This window comes from Lolium rigidum, chromosome 7 (assembly GCF_022539505.1).
Source record: "Lolium rigidum isolate FL_2022 chromosome 7, APGP_CSIRO_Lrig_0.1, whole genome shotgun sequence".
NCBI lineage: Eukaryota > Viridiplantae > Streptophyta > Magnoliopsida > Poales > Poaceae > Lolium > Lolium rigidum.
Window position 1 is genome coordinate 9,015,843 of NC_061514.1, and position 21,856 is coordinate 9,037,698.

Sequence of the window (21,856 nt, forward strand, 5' to 3'; positions counted from 1 at the left end):
GTTTTCGGGACGAAGAAGTACGCGAAGGAGAGGCGGCCAGAGGGGGCTATGGGCCCCCTCCCCACAAGGCGACGCGGCCAGGCCTAGGCCCGCGCCGGCCTATAGGGGGGCCATGGTGGCCCCTCTCGGCTCCTCCTTTTGGCTCCCTTCATCATCTGGAAAAATAGGATCTTCCGTATAATTTCCGTCAATTGTTGATCTTCCGAAATATGGTGTCCTGATGGTGCTTTTTCCAGCAGAATCCTGACTCCGGTGAATAATTCTCCAATGATCACGAAACATGCAAAATAGATGATATAACATAAGTATCATCTCTAAATATGAAATATATCAATGAATAACAGCAAATTATGATATAAAATAGTGATGCAAAATGGACGTATCAGCCCCGAGGAGACGATGATTGAGATGATGGCCCAGAGGAGCCGATGATTCGGGTGATACCCAAGAGGAGCCGATGATTCGGATGATGGCCCAGAGGAGCCGATGATTGGGATGATGGCCCAGAGGAGTCGATGATTGGGATGATGGCCCAGAGGAGCCGATAACTTTATCGGGTGCGCGTCCAGCGCTCCCGATGGAAGTAGCCCCCGAGTTTGGGCACTGATGCTTGCAACCGTAAGTACTCAAGTTGAGCATCCCGATGTTTATAGTTTTCTTCAGGTGTCGTTGACACATTTTATTTCAAGGGTCAATTCTTAATGCACCTTGAGCATCGTTGATGCCATTGTTCGTAAGTTTTTCGGTAGGTACATATATATGCACTTTTACCGTGCTAATGCCATTGGCAAATTTTAAAGGAGCAAATCTTAATTGCTCGTGTAAATATATGTGTACTGGTTGGTCAGCAAATCATTTGAGTGATCAGCTCGTGTTGCAGGTTTTGCCAAGCCTGTTGTATGCGCAACTTTGCTTTCAACCGATGTATGTTCTGACCGTGGGTCGTTTTCGTACGTGTTTCATGATCCTTGCTATCTGCGGCACTCTTTGAGGCATCTATAGCAAAGGAAAAGAGCAATGTCCTCGTTGCTTCATGATCCTTGCAATTTGAGGCACTCTTTGAGGCATCTATAGCAAGGGAAAAGAGCAATGTCCTCGTTGCTTCATGATCCTTGCTATTTGCGGCACTCTTTGAGGCATCTATAGCAAAGGAAAAGAGCAATGTCCCCGTTGATTACCATCCATTGCAGCACTCATATTTTCAGAGACTTTTAGATGATAACTTCAGGTATAAGAAGTCTTCATTTCCTCTTGAATTCCAATACACCAGCGCTCCCGATAGAAGTAATAATTCCAGCACACCGGCGCTCCCGATGGGAGTAATAGTCTTCATATCTTCTTGAATTCCAATACACCAGCGCTCCCGATAGAAGTAATAATTCTAGCACACCGGCGCTCCCGATGGGAGTAATAGTCTTCATATCTTCTTGAATTCCAATAGACCGGCGCTCCCGATGGGAGTAACCGCAATAGCTCGAAGATATTCCAGGAGCCCCGAGTAATTCCAGCGCTCCCGATGGGATCGCATCGGGTCGATATTAAATAAGATGATATCCATTGAATATTCCAGATGATGAATCCACCAACCCGAGAGTGCATCGGGAGGAGATATATCCAGACCGAAGAAGATAAGTCCATCGAGTAATCATAGATGATGGAGAAAATAAATCCACTGATTCGGGGAAAATAAATCCACCGAGTAATCGAGAGTACTGGAGGTAACGATGTAATGGCGCCTCCCCAAACATCGGGTATGGCGAAAGAAAGAGGAACACTTAGTTCCGCGGGCGCGATCGGAATAGTTGCGCCATCCAAGATAATTCATGCGGCGGGCGCAGCCGAAATAATCCCGCCATCCAAGATAATTCATGCCGGCGGGCGCAGCCGAAATAATTCCGCGGCCAGAGATGGTCCATGCGGCAGTGATACGTCTCAAACGTATCTATAATTTCTGATGTTCCATGCTAGTTTTATGACCATACCTACATGTTTTGTTCACACTTTATATCGTTTTGATGCATTTTCCGGAACTAACCTATTGACGAGATGCCGAAGTGCCAGTTCTCGTTTTCTCGCTGTTTTTGGTTTCGAAATCCTAGTAAGGAAATATTTTCGGAATTGGACGAAATTAATACCCAGCATCTTATAATTGCACGGAGCTTCCAGAACACCGGAGAGGGGCCAGAGGAGGGCCACAGGCCCACCACACAAGGTGGCGGCGCGGCCCAGGGGGGGCGCCCCCTGTTGTCTGGCTGCCCCGTCAGCCTTCCGACTCCGTTTCTTCGCCTATATAAGTCGTCTTGACCTAAAACTTCGACACGAAAAAACCCCGATACGAGAAAAGTTCCAGAGCCGCCGTCATCACGAAATCAAGATTCGGGGGACATAAGTCTCTGTTCCGGCACGCCGCCGGGACGGGAGTGCCCCGGAAGCCATCTCCACCGCCATCTTCACCGCCATCGCTGTTCCCGTGATGAGGAGGGAGTAATTCTCCCCTGGGGCTGAGGGCTCTACGGTAGCTATGTGGTTAATCTCTCTCTCTGTACTCCAATACAATGATCTCATGAGCTGCTTTACATGATTGAGATCCATATGATGAGTTTTGTATCGCTATTAGTCTATGTGCTACTCATGTGATGTTATTAAAGTAGTCTATTCCTCCTGCATGGTGTAAAGGTGCTAGTGTGTGCACCGTGTGGTTCTTGTCGTAGGCTATGATCATGATCTCTTGTAGGTTGTGGAGTTAATTGTCATTATGATAGTATTGATGTGATCTATTCCTCCTTTCATAGTGTAATGTGGACAGTGTGTATGCTATGTTAGTTCTCGGTTTATTTTGCAAAGATCTATTATGCTCTAAGGTTATTTAAATATGAACATCGAATTTTGTGGAGCTTGTTAACTCCGGCATTGAGGTGCTCTTGTAGCCCTACACAATGACTGGTGTTTGTCATCCAACAAAAGAGTGTATGTAGCACAAATGAGAGAAGTTATTATTTATTATGCGATCAATGTTGAGAGTGTCCACTAGTGAAAGTATGATCCCTAGGCCTTGTTTCCAATACTGCAAACACCGCTTACTTACTGTTCGGTTGCATGTTTACTCGCTGCCATATTTTATTCAGATTGCTATTACCACTCATATACATACATACTACTTGTATTTCACTATCTCTTCGCCGAACTAGTGCACCTATACATCTGACAAGTGTATTAGGTGTGTTGGGGACACAAGAGACTTCTTGTATCGTGATTGCGGGGTTGCTTGAGAGGGATATCTTTGACCTCTTCCTCCACGAGTTCGATAAACCTTGGGTGATCCACTTAAGGGAAAACTTGCTGCTCGTTCTACAAACCTCTGCTCTTGGAGGCCCAACACTTGTCTACAAGAATAGAAGCACCCGTAGACATCGAGCTATTTTCTGGCGCCGTTGCCGGGGAGGTAAGGTAAAGGTATTCACATCCTCCGACTCCTAAGTTATTTCTTAGCATTGTTGCCGGTGTGTGAGTGCTCGAAGCTATTTCCTTTAGATCCTGCAATTGCATCTTTTTGTTTCTTGTTTTTATTTTCACTAGTTAGGCATAATGGAAAACAACAACAAAATTAGTGAGCTTTTTAATCTTTTCCTGATTTAGAATTGTTTGATGCAAAAATTAAAAAACCTATGGAACCTTATTTGCATGCTTGTAGCAATGTTATTAGTATGAATGCAATTACTGCTAATGCTATGGAGAAGTCTAAGCTTGGGGAAGCTAGTTTTTGTGATCTTTTTAGCTTCCCATCTTTAGGGGAGGAAATTTGCTCTAATAATACTCTATCTTCCATATGCGATAACTCTAATGATGCTATTGATATTTTAAATCCACCTACTGAAGTATTCGTATAAAATACCCATGAAAATTATTGAACGTGTTGTGGATAACCGCTATGAAGGGGATGGAACTGTCCATCCTGGAGATCATTTACTCTCTTTGCATGAATTATGCGGGTTATTCAAGTGTGCAGGTATCTCTATGGATTAAGTGAAGAAGAAATTATTCTCTATGTCGTTGTGTGGTAAAGCGGCGCATTGGTATAAACTGCTGAAGGATGCGCATTCTCTTGATTGGAAGGATATTGTGCCTCTATTTTATTCTAAATTCTATCCTCCAAGTGAAATTCACAAAGACCGGAAACCGAATATATAATTTCCGGCCTCATGATGGAGAGAGTATTGCTCAAGCATGGGAGAGATTGAAGTCCTTAATGCTCAAATGCCCCAATCATGAGCTTCCTGGTAATGTTATCATTGATACTTTCTATGCAAGACTTTCTTTTCAGGATAAAACCTTGCTGGATACTGCTTGTTCTGGATCATTCACACGCAATAAAAAAGAGTTTAAATGGGACCTTCTTAATCGGATTCAGGAGAACGCTGAAGATTGGGAGAACGACAAAGGTAGAGAGTCAGGTATAAATTATGATTATGAATGCATTGAAACTTTTATGGATACTGATAAATTTCAAAATATGAGTGCTACTTATGGTCTTGACTCTCAAGTTATTGCAAATCTTTATAAAGCTTTTGCTTCTCACATTGAATTGCCTAAGAAGAATTTTGATAAGTATCATGAACCTTTTAAAGACGCTTGCATGAAGGATGAAACTGTTATTAATGATTGCAATGAACATGTTCAAACTTCTGAAAATGCTATTTCCTATAAGCATTTTAATTTTTGTGGAATACATAGACCTTGTGGAATTAATCAAATCGAAGATGAATATTGTATCCATCATAGGAATGAAAAAACTAGAAAGTGGTCTAGGGCTCTAGATGATCTTGGTGAAAAAGTGTGTGCCCTCTATCCTTTTATTTGTGAACTTTGCCATAGAGTTGGTCATTTTAATTTTCAATGCTCCCCCAATGATAATTCGAACCCCATGAGTGCTGCAAATTTGTATTGTGATGATGAAATTACTCCTAATCAGCATGATGAACTTACCTTATTTTTGAAGTGTGAAGAGTTATCAAGAAAAATTTCTTTGTTAGATATTAACGATCTTGATATTGATGATGTCCTGCATGGGTGTTTTTCTTATTGCATCAATAATTGCCATATAAATACTTACATACAGAATATTTTAGAAGATAACACTTTGCCAAAATATGATAGGACCACTATGTGTTTCAAGCTTATTAATGAAAAGAAGGAATCCTCCAAGGTTTCTTCTATTGTTTCTGGAAATAAAGCAGGTTATGTGGAGAAGCCTCTCATCAAGCCTCTCCCTCCTAAAGAAGGGAACGAGGAGAAGAAGAAGAAGAAGAAGAAGAAGAAGAAGAAGAAGAAGAAGAAGAAGAAGAAGAAGAAGAAGAAGAAGAAGAAGAAGACGAAGAAGAAGAAGAAGAAGAAGAAGAAGAAGAAGAAGAAGAAGAAGAAGAAGAAGGGGAATAAAAAGAAAGAGGTAACAACATATCCCCGCGTGTATGAGGTAACAATAGGTAACCGTAAGCATGTTGCTCCCAATGATTATTATTATAATGAATCTGAGTACGATGATCTTCCTATGCCCTTCACCCATATTAGTGATCATGATTTAGATGAGCACACTACCTTTGATATTGGAAATCTCTTTGGTACTGATTATGAAAGTAATGATGATAGCATTATTCATGTCCCCTCAAACGATGATATTGAAAGCTCTAAGCTTGGGGATGTTGTGCTTGAAGACCCTATATTTGAGACCTCTACTTTTAGTGAAAATGATGATATTACATATTCTGGTTTAGATAATCGCTATAGAGATGGATATGACATATGTTACAATTATCCTTATGAAACTTGTCATAGTTATGATGGGCTTGCCAAAAACCATTCCCTTAGTATGCAACTTGTTTACCATGTTCAAATTCTTAATAATGATCCTGCTCCAATTACTATTAATGAGAAGAGTTTCTCTTATGTCAAAAATAATGATACCTTTATGTATATGAACCATGATAAGAATGTTTCAAGTGATGGTTATATTGTGGATTTCACCAATGATGCTACTGAAAGTTATTATGAGAGAGGGAAACATGGTTATATGCATCTTAATAATATTAAGTTCCCCTCTTTATGTTGAGAATCTTGAAATTGCGCTTGTGTTGCTTTTCTATGCTTACCACTTTGTTCTTCATGAATTTATTTGTGTACAAGATTCCTTTTCATAGGAAGTGGGGTAAGTTTAAATGTGCTTTTAATTTTCTTCTTGATGCTCTCTTTTGCTTCAACTCTTATTTCTTGCGAGCATCATTAGAATTACTGAGCCCATCTTAATGGCTATAAAGAAAGAACTTCTTGGGAGATAACCCATGTCTTTATTTTACTACAGCACTTTTGTTTTATATTTGAGTCTTGGAAGTTGTTTACTACTGTAGCAACCTCTCCTTATCATGTTTTTTGTGCCAAGTAAAGTCTCTATGGTAAGGTTGATACTAGATTTGGGATTGCTGCGCAGAAACAGCATTGCTGTCTGTCACAAATTCTCGCAGAGCTCCCTGTAAAAAAATCGAAAAAATCTGCAAATTTACGAGCGTGATCCTCAGATATTTACGCAACTTTAATTAGTTTTGAGTTTTTCCATTTGAGCAAGTTAAGTGCTCCTGCCAAATTCATCTTTACGGACTGTTGTGTTTTTGACAGATTCTGCCTTTTATTTCGCATTGCCGCTTTTGCTATGTTGAATGAGTTTCTTTGTTCCATTAACTTTCAGAAGCTTTGTGCAATGTACAGAAGTGTTAAGAATGATTGTGTCACCTCTGAATGTGTGAATTTTTGATTATGCACTAACCCTCTAATGAGTTTGCTCTGAGTTTGGTGTGAAGGAAGTTTTCAAGGGTCAAGAGAAGAGGATGATATATGATCAAGAAGAGTGAAAAGCCTAAGCTTGGGGATGCCCCCGTGGTTCATCCCTGCATATTTCAAGAAGACTCAAGCGTCTAAGCTTGGGGATGCCCAAGGCATCCCCTTCTTCATCAACTTATCAGGTTTCTTCTATTGAAACTATATTTTTATTCGGTCACATCTTATGTACTTTACTTGGAGCGTCTGTGTGCTTTTATTTTCGTTTTGTTATTTGCATTCTTTGAATAAATTCATGCTTGTGTGGGAGAGAGACACGCTCCGCTGTTGCATATGAACACATGTGTTCTTAGCTTTACTTTTAATGTTCATGGCGAAGGTTGAAAACTGCTTCGTTCATTGTCATATGGTTGGAAAAGGGAAATGCTTCATGTGGTACATGGTATAATGTCTTGAATAATTTGATACTTGGCAATTGTTGTGCTCATATGGACCATGCTTAAGCTCTTGCATCATATACTTTGCACTTATTAATGAAGAACTACATAGAGCTTGCTAAAATTTGGTTTGCATGATTGGTCTCTCTAAGTCTAGATATTTTCTGGTTAAGGTGTTTGAACAACAAGGAGACGATGTAAAGTCTTATAATGCTTACAATATGTTCATGTGTGAGTCTTGCTGCACCGTTTTATACTTGAGTTTGCTTCAAACAACCTTGCTAGCCTAGCCTTGTATTGAGAGGGATTCTTCTCGTGCATCCAAATCCTTGAGCCAAAAACTATGCCAATTGTGTCCACCATATCTACCTACCACATGGTATTTCTCCGCCATTCCAAAGTAAATTGCTTGAGTGCTATCTTTAAACAATTCAAAAGTTATTACCTCTTATTTGTGTCAATGTTTTATAGCTCATGAGGAAGTATGTGGAGTTTATCTTTCAATCTTGTTGGGCAACTTTCACCAATGGACTAGTGGCTTCATCCGCTTATCCAATAATTTTGCAAGAAGAGCTGGCAATGGGGTTCCCAGCCCCGAATTAATTAACTTTCATAAATTTACAAATATACACTCCTCCATGGTATGTGATTGTTGGTCGGCACCCGAGGATTTGGTTAGCCATGGCTTGAGAAAGCAAAGGTGCGGAGGAGTGTCATCTAAATAAAACTAAAATAAAAAGGCACTCCTTCATGGTATGATTATTGGCAGGCACCCGAGGACTCGGTTAGCCATGGTTTGTGAAAGCAAGGTTGGAAGGAGTGCCACCCAAAAACAAAATTTCATGGGAGCCGCTCTTTGAAAGTCTGTCTGGCAAGGGGTTAGAGTGCCCACTACCATTCGTTGACAACAACAAACACCGCTCAAAACTTTACTTTTTATGCTCTCTTTATGTTTTCAAAATAAAAGCTCTAGCACAAATATAGCAATCAATGCTTCCCTCTGCGAAGGGCCATTCCTTTACTTTATTGTTGAGTCGGTTTACCTACTTCTTTCTATCTTAGAAGCAAACACTTGTGTAAACTGTGTGCATTGATTCTTACATGTTTACCTATTGCACTTGTTATATTACTTTGTGTTGACAATTATCCATGAGATATACATGTTGAAGTTGAAAGCAACCGCTGAAACTTATATCTTCCTTTGTGTTGTTTCAAAGCTTTTTACTAAGAATTTATTGCTTCATGAGTTAACTCTTATGCAAGTCTTATTGATGCTTGTCTTGAAAGTACTATTCATGAAAAGTCTTTGCTATATGATTCAATTGTTTACTCATTGTCTTCATCATTGCTTCGAATCGCTGCATTCATCTCATATGCTTTACAATAATGTTGATCAAGTTTATGTTGGTAGCATGTCACTTCAGAAATTATCCTTGTTATCGTTTACCTACTCGAGGACGAGTAGGAACTAAGCTTGGGGATGCTTGATATGTCTCAAACGTATCTATAATTTCTGATGTTCCATGCTAGTTTTATGACAATACCTACATGTTTTGTTCACACTTTATATCGTTTTGATGCATTTTCCGGAACTAACCTATTGACGAGATGCCGAAGTGCCAGTTCCTGTTTTCTGCTGTTTTTGGTTTCAGAAATCCTAGTAAGGAAATATTCAGAATTGGACGAAATTAATACCCAGCATCTTATAATTGCACGGAGCTTCCAGAACACCGAAGAGGGGCCAGAGGAGGGCCACAGGCCCACCACACAAGGTGGCGGCGCGGCCCAGGGGGGGCGCCCCCTGTTGTCTGGCTGCCCCGTCAGCCTTCCGACTCCGTTTCTTCGCCTATATAAGTCGTCTTGACCTAAAACTTCGACACGAAAAAACCCCGATATGAGAAAAGTTCCAGAGCCGCCGTCATCACGAAATCAAGATTCGGGGGACAGAAGTCTCTGTTCTGGCACGCCGCCGGGACGGGGAATTGCCTCCGGAAGCCATCTCCACCGCCATCTTCACCGCCATCGCTGTTCCCGTGATGAGGAGGGAGTAATTCTCCCCTGGGGCTGAGGGCTCTATGGTAGCTATGTGGTTAATCTCTCTCTCTGTACTCCAATACAATGATCTCATGAGCTGCTTTACATGATTGAGATCCATATGATGAGTTTTCTATCGCTATTAGTCTATGTGCTACTCATGTGATGTTATTAAAGTAGTCTATTCCTCCTGCATGGTGTAAAGGTGCTAGTATGTGCACCGTGTGGTTCTTGTCATAGGCTATGATCATGATCTCTTGTAGGTTGTTGAGTTAATTGTCATTATGATAGTATTGATGTGATCTATTCCTCCTTTCATAGTGTAATGTGGACAGTGTGTATGCTATGTTAGTTCTCGGTTTATTTTGCAAAGATCTATTATGCTCTAAGGTTATTTAAATATGAACATCGATTGTTGTGGAGCTTGTTAACTCCGGCATTGAGGTGCTCTTGTAGCCCTACACAACGACTGGTGTTTGTCATCCAACAAAAGAGTGTATGTAGCACAAATGAGAGAAGTTATTATTTATTATGCGATCAATGTTGAGAGTGTCCACTAGTGAAAGTATGATCCCTAGGCCTTGTTTCCAATACTGCAAACACCGCTTACTTACTGTTCTATTGCATGTTTACTCGCTGCCATATTTTATTCAGATTGCTATTACCACTCATATACATCCATACTACTTGTATTTCACTATCTCTTCGCCGAACTAGTGCACCTATACATCTGACAAGTGTATTAGGTGTGTTGGGGATACAAGAGACTTCTTGTATCGTGATTGCAGGGTTGCTTGAGAGGGATATCTTTGACCTCTTCCTCCCTGAGTTCGATAAACCTTGGGTGATCCACTTAAGAAAAACTTGCTGCTGTTCTACAAACCTCTGCTCTTGGAGGCCCAACACTATCTACAAGAATAGAAGCACCCGTAGACATCAGGCAGGCGCAACCGAAATAATTCCGCGGCCAAAGATAGTCCATGCGGCAGGCGCAGCCGAAATAATTTCGCGGCCAGAGATAGCCCATGCGGCAGGCGCAGTCGAAGAAATTCCACCACCCAAGATACTCCATACGGCTGCTAGATGATATGGCCGATGAAGGGGGTGCGGTTGACATAGCCGATCCGTTGCGGGTGAGCATCTGAATATATCGGGTCCGTAATGTCGGGTCCACGGCAGGCGAGCCCCCGAGTAAGAAGAGTGTGCAATGGCGGGCGTGGTCAGCCGAGCGGGCATTGCCGAGCAGGGCAGTCGACGGGCGAGCTCCCGAATATGTCAAGTCCGTGATGCAACGAGCGAGCCCCGAGCGTGGCGACTATGCGCGGTGAAGCGGTCGAAGCTTGTTCCGATCTGCAGTCATATTACAGCGCAAAAAACTGTGCACAAATAATAATACGAGCCAAAGAATTTTTGGCGAAATAAAATTTTGCGAGTAATGAGAAGTTGGAAATATAGCACCTGATTAGTTTTGTTTGGATGGCGTTCATCACTAATGAACTTGATGGCTTGATCCATATAGAGAAGTAGTAGTTGATGAAGTGGACGTAGTTGAAGTACTCGCCCGGTGCCTGGTCGGGGCAATAGGTGCGATGAAGTAGATGACGTTTTCCGTAATCGATTTGTCCCTTCACGGCTCAGTTGTTCATCGGGACATGTAAACCAAACAAACATGCACGTATTATGTAGGTCAGATCCAGGCAAAATAAGCATAGAGTGATTAACGATGAGAAAGAGATAGTAGATTGGATAGAGAAATCCAGTGCAAGGCCGTATAGGCGCATAGAGTTTTCCTGCTCAGATTTTTTCTTTTACGACTGATTTGGTGCTGCCGAACGCGAATCATAGCATTGGTTGACTCGGCCCTCATACTGGATTACAGCTGCCCCCGATCCCATCTGTTTTTGTCGGTGAAGAGAAAAAACGAGCCTGCTGGTCCTTACGTGGTCTTCTGAAGAGCCAGGGACTCCATGCCGCACGGCAGCGCGCATGTGTGGTCGCACTCGCCGAGCCCAGCGATTTCCCGGCTGCCCTTAATCCCTTAACGAAGTTGATCATAGGCGAGTAAATCAAACGCGGTCCAGATGATGTCGATGATGGTGATGATTGGTCCCGCCCGGATCACAAAATCCAGTCGACGCAATCTCCACAGACGCGCCAATTGACGAGGCGGTTTCTCGGCAATGCCCACCATGAGGGGCTTGGGTTTTTAGAGAAAGGCGACGACGAAAGTTCCGGGAGCGAGGTGGTACACGATGTACCCAGGTTCACGCCCCCGCGGTGGAGGGTCGCTACGTTCTGCTAGCAATCCACTATATGAATATATGTATACAGGGGGTCGCCATAGGCGAAGTTGTTGGATCTAGTCTAGTTCTAATCCGCGGGTTGCGGTGTCTAGGCGTGTTGCCTCTAAAATTATATTTCTGATTATGTGTGCTAAGGGGTGCCCCTGCTTGACTTTATATATCAGCCAAGCTAGGGTTTACAAGAGTCCTAGTAGGATTCGTGTTGGAGTCTTCTTTCCTTGTAGTTCAAGTTGATGCGCGTGCAGGTCCAGCTTGTCGAGTCCTCGTGCTGGTCCACCTTCATAGTTTGCACCGGGTATGGCAATGTCGAGTACCCGAAGGATTATGCCCACGTCAGACGCCGTGGCCCTGGCTCTCGCGGAGGAGGAAGCAGAGGAGGAGCGGGTGACCAATGCGGCGGTCGACGCCGAGCTGAAACAGCGCAGGCTGGCGGCCCAGCCGCAGAGGACTCCGACTCCGAGGTATCTTGGTCTTCCGATGACCCTGATGCGCCTACGCCGGAGGAGAGGGCGGCGAAGCAGAGGGCTATCGTCAAGTCTTTCGAGACGCTCAAGGACGACGCCGCGAACGCGAGGCTGGAGCAGTGCTTGCAAGAGGACGCGGCGGCACACCGAGCCATAGCAGCCGCACGGGAGGCGGCGGAGAAGCAGGCGAGAGAGCGACGCAACGACGGGGGCGGCCCGTCCAGAAGCAAGTAGTCTAGGCTTCTAGATCTACTTTGTATTGTTTTTATGCATTTAAATGTATTACTGTTTATATTTTTAAATATGTTGCAAATCAAAAAATAGGTCTCCCTGGTGGGAGCATACCCAGACGCAAACGGACGCGCAGACAAAATATGTCCATGGAGCGACGCAAACGAACGCTCGCGATCACTTTTGTGCGTCTGAAATGCGTCGCCCCGTTGAAGATGCCCTTACATAACTGTTGTGGCCGTGTACACGACCCTGATTTTTCTTGCAGTTGAAATGCTGCTTCTGAACATTGGAATGTCTTTACCACGACGCGAACACGAAGGAGATAATCTTTATCTTTCAGCATACACCCTGCATTCACGAAATAGTGTACTTCTTGCTTTTTGTCGAGACAAATTCTCACAAACTTTAACCAAGTTTTACACAAAAGTATAATAATATTCATGAAACCAAATAGCTATATAATAAAAAAAACACATGTTCTCATGAATCTAATGAAATTAATTTGGTGGCACACATGTTGGTGCCCCTTTCATTTAAACACGGTTAAACTTCAAAATTTTGAGTTTTCAAGAACGTTTTTCTTTACCCAGACTTTTCAAGAAAGTTAGAAGTACACTTTGCAAAAATTACAGAACCATAATTGTCTCATGTATATATAAAGAGGTACATGGAGATGGTAGATTTGGAATTAAAAAAAAAAAGTCCTAATCTTCTACACTACTTAAAAAGGAGGAACATGTTCCTTATTCTGCCCAGCTCTGAATACGTCGATATTTTTCGTCGTCCGTCCCTCCGCTTCGTCGTCCCACAAACCGTGACCCCGAAAAACGCTTCGTCAAAACTATCCTTCGTCAACGCACCTGGACAACACTTCATGACCACAGAGCGCCCGCCGCCCCTCTCCCAGAGCTCGCCGGCCCAGATTGAGGCCTCTCCCCGGTCTGTGCGTCGTTGGAGCCCGCCGGTGTGCATGCTCTTCCGCTCCTCACTCTTTCTTCCACGCTGCCGCCGTCCGCCAATGACCTATGCCGTCCCCGACCTCCAGATCCGTCGTCCTTGATGCGAGGAGCTCGGCCATGGGGACTGGGAATGGTTAGCCACAGGTCTGGGAGGAGCTAGGTCGCAGGGACGGGAGTAGCTCGCCAGAAGGACATGAGGAGCTCGGTCATGGAAAGGAGGGAAGCAGAAACCCGCCTCATCGCCACCGTCTGCGACCACCATCCACACCTCTTTCGGGGCCACTACAGTCAAGCTCTGATCTTCATCTACCTTACGTCCCCAGCTTCACTCTGCCAGGTGAGAAACACTCTGATTAGTACAGTAGAATGCTCTGTCTAATCTGCATATTATTCAGAAAAGCTTACCTCATGGGCAGTCGAGATCTGAGGTACTGAGTTAGTACAAACAAAAGTTTATCTTACAATGTTCGGTTGCTCTGTTATTCTCCATGAAAGGGGTTTACAAATGTACTTTATGACATGTTAAATTGGTCCAAGAGCATTGTTGAAATAGCATGACAAATGATGTCTACAGGCAGAATCAATAGGAGTCATTTCGAATACCTTTTAAAATCTTCTGGGCTCAACTTGAAAAGTATGAACCACTAGTGGGCTCTTTTTTCGCTGAGGTTTTGACCAGGGTTAGCGAATTAATAAATAAAACATAGAATATTTCCTGCGATCCGCGGCTGGTTGAATATGCTTTACTTACGTGTTTGTTTGTTGCCCGACATACTATTTTTCCGTGTTGTGGTCACAATAGCTGTTTTTGTTACACATGATCAATTTTGCATCCCACGGTAGAAATCTTGGGAAAAAAATCCACACACGCATTTGAACATTCATGCTTCCTTCTTGCCATTCATCTTGTCAAGTACTGCCACTAATTCAACCCTTGTAACCATTCCTTGCAGCTGAGATGATGAACTTCTGATTGCAAATTACGGGAAGAAGGTTTGCTTACCATCTATGTGCACGAAGCTGGCACGCTGTGGTGTTGATGTGAACCAAAGACACATTTTATGCTTTCAACTGATCATATCTTGGCCTATTGATCCTCTGTTACCTATTTGGTAGCTCACCTGCAAAGCAGTTTTAGATGATCTGGGTAATGGGCAATGTTCTTTAGTTTGTAGAATGGCTATACATTTTTAGGGCAGTTCTATGTCTCCGGTTTGTCCAGTGTTGGAAAATTGAGAAATTGCTTTCGAAGTTAATCACAGTATTGGAAATTATCAGGAGTTTGATGTTTTTTGAGTCTGATTCTTGGTGACATCGCAGGCATTAAGTTTGGCGCTCTTTTCCCTTAGTAGTATGATTATTGACAAGGCATTCATTTGGAATTAGTTCTTTAAGTGATGGTCACTCTTTCTGTATAATGATAAACAAGCCTTTGCATTTTTCACTTTCAACCTAGCTAACTATAGATTTCAGGGAGTGCTGGAGCAGAACACATGGATATCACTTATGGTGTGGTGATGTCGAGCTGTTTGGAATAGACCACGGATATGCTAGAGTGTTTCGATGCTGCTAGAGAGCTCTGTATTGAAAAATCTTTTGTTCACGATGCCAAGATGACAGTTGGGTGCACAAAACCAAAAGAAACGGAACATGCATATGAAAGCAGTCTGAAGTGAAGATATGTTTGAAAACAGAAAGGTGAGAATCTGCTTGATTGTTGCGTACGCAGGCTGTGTAGAGCGAGTTCCTTTCGTAAAATGCTGGTAAGACAGTTAAGCTTTGTCTCCTTAATATCTGCTTGAATGTCGCGTACACATATATGGACTTTTAGATATATAGTAGACTCCTGCTCATGATTCTATCTTATTTTAATATATGCATTATTCTTCTGAAATTTTTGCACTAAGTTATTTATTATATTCAGAGAATATGGTATTACACATGTATTGTAGATTGGTTCTTTTTTATTAATTTATTTCTCAGATGTATGTTCCGAGACTATTAAACCGTTGTATAATTAAGTTTTGAGACTGAATCTAAAACAAGGTTAATGTCGCCCAACAATTAACTACTTCATAGGGGGGATAGTGTATTCATTGATGACCCTGGTTCTTTTACAGAAAATTGGATGTCTTGGCTACTGCTACAGTTACTTGTGCTGCCACCACCAGTCCAATTTACATGCTAGCTGCAGCATCGGGAGCCATAAGGGAGCCTTTGTTGTTGTTCAGATAACAAGCAAGGCCGACATCCTTGACAATGGTTATCATTGGCACAAGTGTGGTTAGAAGGCCGCTAAAGTAAATCCAAACCCAAGGTTAGTTCAATGTGTTTACATATCACCCAAAGTTCGATCGTTTTGAGAACTTTTTGAGAGTCTGTTTATTTATTTATCTAGAAGCATAACATCATTTCAATTGGTTTTAGGAGCTACTATAAATGTATCCACCCTGGTTGTCCAGTGCTCAAGCATGTGGAAAGAGTGTCACATGATATGGAATCTGTTATCATGACATACGAGGGAAAACCCACCCATGAAGTTTGAGCAGCCAGAAATAGCGGGCATGTGAGCTCTGGTTGCGGCACTTCGCGAACGCCACCATCTCCACCTTAGGTAAATCTCTCACAGCGATGGTATTTATCTTCTAGCAGATGGTATTTATTCATTATGATAATGAGATGAACTAAGATTCTCTCCATGGGCTTCGTGAAATTAAGATTATAAATCACATGCACAATAATTTTCTTCACATCTTGCAGCAGGAAGGTGTGAGTCCACAACCCAGTGCTTAATTTGTATGTCTGTTGGAGTAGTAAAATCTGAAGCAATTTCGAAAAATGAAGCCCTGAGACATGCAGAAAACTTGAAATTGCAGCATGGTCATATTATCCCCTTCTAACACAGAAACATCGTGTGCTTGCACAATTTGGACCCTTTTTGTCTTTTTTCTTCTAGACTAGATGTTTAGTGTCTGCAACTCGGTATGTAGAATATAGAAAATAGCAAAATGGATGGTCTTTCCTTCTAAATTTCTGCGTTGTCTTAGCGCACACCTTCTAAAACATATTCAGGTTGATTTATTCAAGGCAGAAAGGAACGGTTAGGAGATTCATATGTGCGTCTAGGAAATCATCCAGCGTCTAACTTTTCTATCAAGATATGAACTTCTTCTATTTGATTCGGTGATAGGTTCCTATTTTTGTTTCTGACCAAAACGTAGGCACTCGTTTATTGGCCCAGACTTCAGAATAGATAGCTGAATGCTGGACTTACATTTCTCTTAGTTCCTTATAATCAGATATACATTAGCTTTCCATAATTTCTTTCAGATCATCATTTCAGTGCTCGCAATAAGCAAATGTTGATGGACAGTACTCGCAATAGACTGGTATTCATGTTGCTGAACAGTTTAGATCTTAATGACATGCTAAGCAAAGAGAGAACCGCAGTTTGTGACTAATCGAACTGCTGACCATGTACATGTCATGTGTAAAACTGAAACTAATGAACATGAGCTAAGTGTTCTCTTAATTGGCATTATCACAATTCTGAATACCAAGAGTTCCACTCATCCACGCGGCCACGAGACGGACCTCCTGTTTCTGGTACGCTCCTTCTTCCTACCAGATAGGAATCTAGAATTCATGCTGGTTGGGCAAAAATTGGGAGCACTTGATTTTGGGTTTACTGTTACTTGGTATTTAGGTTTTCATCAGCGGGTTCTCGTGTGACTCCTCGGGGAGGGTGGTTTGGGTGCGTGTTCAAGGGCATACTGGGCAATATCCTGCTCGATGACAACTTCGAAGATTAGATTATGTACTTCTTACACTGCAGAAAGCAAAACTGTGGTGATATTTCAGAAAATATTTGTTGTTGTGTGCATGGTATGTTGAGTTCCTGATGAGTCCTGGATGTCCTGTTCATAATCCAGGTCGCTTGTGATGGGCACATTTCGGTACATCATCTTTGCAGGAGATGGATGATGTACATCTCACCATGGACCCTCTTCGATTGTCTTTCAAGTTGTTAGCATTCTATACAGCCTGGCCCTAAACAATGTGGACCTGACCAACGACGTGCAACCTAGGATAAGCCAGATGTCTCGAATAGGGCGGACATTGGGCAGTTGCGGAGGATGGCCTTCGACATCCATGATTTCGGCTCCAAGTATACCTGCTTCAGAGTTGATGTTTCCTAATTATAATGGGGTATATAATACACCCTTTGGTATTATGCTATCTATACGTTCGTCGTGGTTAGTTGCTCTGATATGAATTCCTCAAGAAAGTTAAGTAGCATAGTTCTTGTATAATCTTATAAGAGCAATTTCCATGAAACAGCGTGATGCAAGAATACAATTTCAGTCATAATTTAAGCTATCATCTGTATATGGAATCGTAGGGACAGTTTAGTATAACATTTATCTCTAACTGACCATGTGCTCTCGTCCCTTTTTCAGCCTCAGTTTACTTTTGCTATAGTTAATTTTAAATAAGCATCGGCTATCGTGTGGACAACTCCTGAGGTCAAGATGACAAAAGATTGCTAGAAGACTTGTGAATTTAAGTCTAGCACGCAAGATAATAAAATCAGTTGAGTTCTTGTGTGACCAGATTTTCCATGGAAGTTCGTGCTTCGTCCTCGGCCATTAGTCGCCACATTCTGCGGTAGCTAGGGTCCATGGCGGTGCTGTGGATTTTAGGGATTGAAGGATGGCACGAGTTTAGGATTGACAAGCTGTTTAGCCTGTGTGTGTGGCTCGTGTGCACGCTCGGTCGGTTTCCGGCGTGGCTCGGTCGTTTCCTTTTTTTTTTCTTTTATTGTTTTTTTTTCTGTTATTACTTTCCTTTTCGGTGAGTTGTGAATTACATATGTGCATTGAGAAATGAAATTTGAGTACCCGTGGCAACGCACGGGCATTTATACTAGTCCATCTATATATACACGTACTCTAACCCACTGTTTGCGTTGACCAACGAAGTAGTTATGTTCTCCTAAAAGTCCTAGACAAATCCAAGTATGGCAGTTAATGGGAGGAAAGTTGTCACATCACTAATTCTGCTCGAATCCGGAGATGGGACTTTCGTCATGTATTCTGTTTACTTCTCTTCTTTTTTTCTCATTTCTTCGCTTCTGTAGGTCTCTTCCAAGTCCTCGACGTATTCCTCTGAAATATGGAGGAAAATAAGTAGAGCTCTCTTCCATTTTTTCTTATTTTGAAGCCAATTTACAGTATATTAGCTTATGCACAATGGTGGAGAAGGCACATATTCCTTTTGTAGTCTATGCCATTGAGAAGAAAATAAATATAAACTAGTTGAATGCCCGTGCGTTGCTACGGACCCCCAAGTTTTGTATCTCACCACACAAGTAAGTATAATGCACATGAATATTCCAACATTCCAATACGATGGGTACATAGAATGTTTATATTCATAGTTACTCACTCAAAGACGAGAAAAAGATAATGTCTACAATGTTGCCTGTGAAGTTTCTACCAAACAAATTTAATTACTGGAGCAATAATAGGAGAAAAACCTGCATCAAACACAATAGGACGGAAAACATCAGACAAGGTCGAGATGCACGACTATGAAGAAGGCGTCCATAAAGAAAGCGTCCAGTAGCACGCCATCCTTCTTACTGTCGTTCATTTCGTCACGCCTCTTCACGTTGTCCACCACCTGCTATTATTTTCTAAGTAGGTGAAGGTGGCACATGATACTGAATCTTGATTCAAGATTGCATATAGCGTGAGCCTAGGTAGGCACACAATGAAGAAACAGGAAAAATGGTCAATGTTACTTTGATGGATCTTCCCGTCACATTCAGAAATTGTATTCATAACAATAATTGACCATGTCAAGTTTCTATAAAATCAAAAGTAAGCAAGGAGGAAACACAACAAATGCGACAACATATATGTCTACCATTAATTAACGAATCTACCGGTAAAATGAGCAGAAATCATGCAGAAGAAAAATTAAGCTCAAAGAAAAAAAAGCGAAGGGGCCGATGTTATGTTGATTCTTGGAGCGCATAACAGCTACACTGTAAGTAGCATAACCTGCACTCGGGGGATCAAATTCATCTAATTACAGCATGGAAGGGTAATGTGTATTTTAATGCAAGAATATGATTTAAAACTGGACGACTGAGCTTAAGAGGGTCAAAATGGCGTTCTAATACGTACCACATCAAATCTCTCTGAAACAACATGTTATGATGCATAACAAGTGCTTCACCACATTCCGAGACTTGTACCATATATCCCTGTCATTTTCACAATCAAAGTAAACAATAAATATCATGGGGTGTTTTATAAAATATATCTGAGTTTTTATCTTCCACAAGTCTACTGTAACCTATTGAAATTTACCCTCCACAAAGTCATTATCTTTTTCTATTGGCGAACGCAATAATTATATTTTAGTATTGAAAGTTTGAAACATCAAAACCAACTACTGAATAGTGATCTGCTGAGGAATATGAAAGTTAAGGGAGGTACTATGTTCTAAGTTAACATAACACAGATTTTATTTTGCCAAAATCGTACATCTATGGATCAATGAAAAACACTAAACCTAGTTTAGAACCTAAGCAAATTACCAAACCTTTGCAAGACCCATCATGACACACTCAGGGCATAGCATTCTGAGTTATTTTATACACCCATAAATATACACAATATACACAATATATTCAAGCTATATATCTGACCATCAGTGCTACTAAATATCCCAATTGGGGTTCAATAAATGAAAGTATTCAGTTGTCATGTGAGAATAAGATACTCCGGTAGAAGTTTCCACTTTCTTGGCTTCCTATTGAGATATACACCATTGTATACCAAACAAATTGTTACTGAAAACATGAAGATAGCATTTTTTCATGAAGAAAAACATAAATAATTTTCATTGCCCTACTATTTATGCATCGCCTCTCATATAGTAAATGAATAACACGTTACCAGCTTTCTTACAAATAGGTAAAGTCTATATATATTTCTTATAATAGGTACCCAGCATAACTGTACACCATTGTCCAGGCCTATTTACAGTATGGAGATAGGAGCTTCAACAAAAAAAATTGGTTAAATATCTCATCGGTGAAGAATGCCATTCTTATTATTCCAGAAAACGTTTTGTTCCCAGCAGGCTTCAGCACCATACTTATATCGATAGCTATGTGAATAAGTGAGCAAAAATTCTACTATTGTACATACACAACTCGTCTAAACAGAAGGATCAGTTCAGATTTGGTTCATGTATACCTTCACCAATATAATTTCTTGGATTTTCAGCACTTGTGCTCTCCCTTAGTCTTGAACTAATAGTTTCAGTTATAAGGAATGATTTTGACAAAATAGCACCAAGTGGCCAAGCATAACTAAGCATGATGAAAAACAAGTCAAGACCAGTTTGATACAGTCTACGAATAAGCGAAAGTTCCATCAAGCATCATGCAAATAGAATGTGAACAAGTTGCAAGAACACCCAATTAGTAAATCCAAAATCCAAAATCGCAATTTTTGCCAAATCTTTTCCAACTATGCTGCTTCTACCACTATGGTTGGTGCTTGAACTAATGATTAAGACGTCCTCCTATAGAGAAGTGGAAACAGTATTAAAGTGAAGGTATTGAGCATGCAGATGGATTTTAAAGGTACTGAGAAGTGGGAAAAATTAAAGTGAAGGTTTTTAGCATGTAGATGGCTTTTGAAGGTATTGAGAAGTGGGAACAAAATCACAAAGAATTAGCTGATCCATCATGGCCAAAGCATTGGGCAAAGCAAGCTAACTTCAAAAGGGATCACCCTCAGTGGAGTAAGAATTTTTCTTCATCCCATTATGGTAAAATATATTTTTAGTGATCAAGCCATCACGACTGCAATGAATTCTCCATCATGTCAGTATCAAGATAATTATGTCCAAATCCAAAATAAGGATATTCATGATTATGGAAATGCTACGGTATTTTAACTTGACTGCTTAATAAGATGGGAGTTCCCAAATAGTACTACATTATCCTATAGTGCTTCCCTGGATCTTATTTTGCCATTACTAACAGAGCAAGACCAAAAGTACCAGATTACTAACCGAGAGGATAATGACATACTCCATCAGGCACTAATTACCATGGATGGCAGTTCAAGTGCATGCTTGACTGTATATGGTCTACTTTTTATCATGTCGGTGGCTTCAAGTTAAAGTAAAAGAGAGCAAAGCTTACACTAAAATACCAGCAAGCCAACATGAAGAGAAACTCGATAGGCATTCCACTTGGGCAAGTAGTACAGCAGCTGAAAAACCAAGTTTAGCCAATAAATCATATCCCAGATGCAAGGGGTGCAGAGGTGAAGCAAGAACTTGTACCACTTGCAATGTGAATCAATCTCTATTCGTTCCTCCTCGCTCCGCTTACAACTCCCGTCGAATCAGCGCATGAAAAAAGATTTGATTTGTTCGGTATCAGCACAAAAAATAACCAAACTTCAGTACGCATCCAATGTAACCCAAAATATTTGTGCCGTCCTGCAAAATAAGTCAATCTTACTCCACAGAATCACATGAGAGGACAAAGCACATCACCTTGTTCTTCC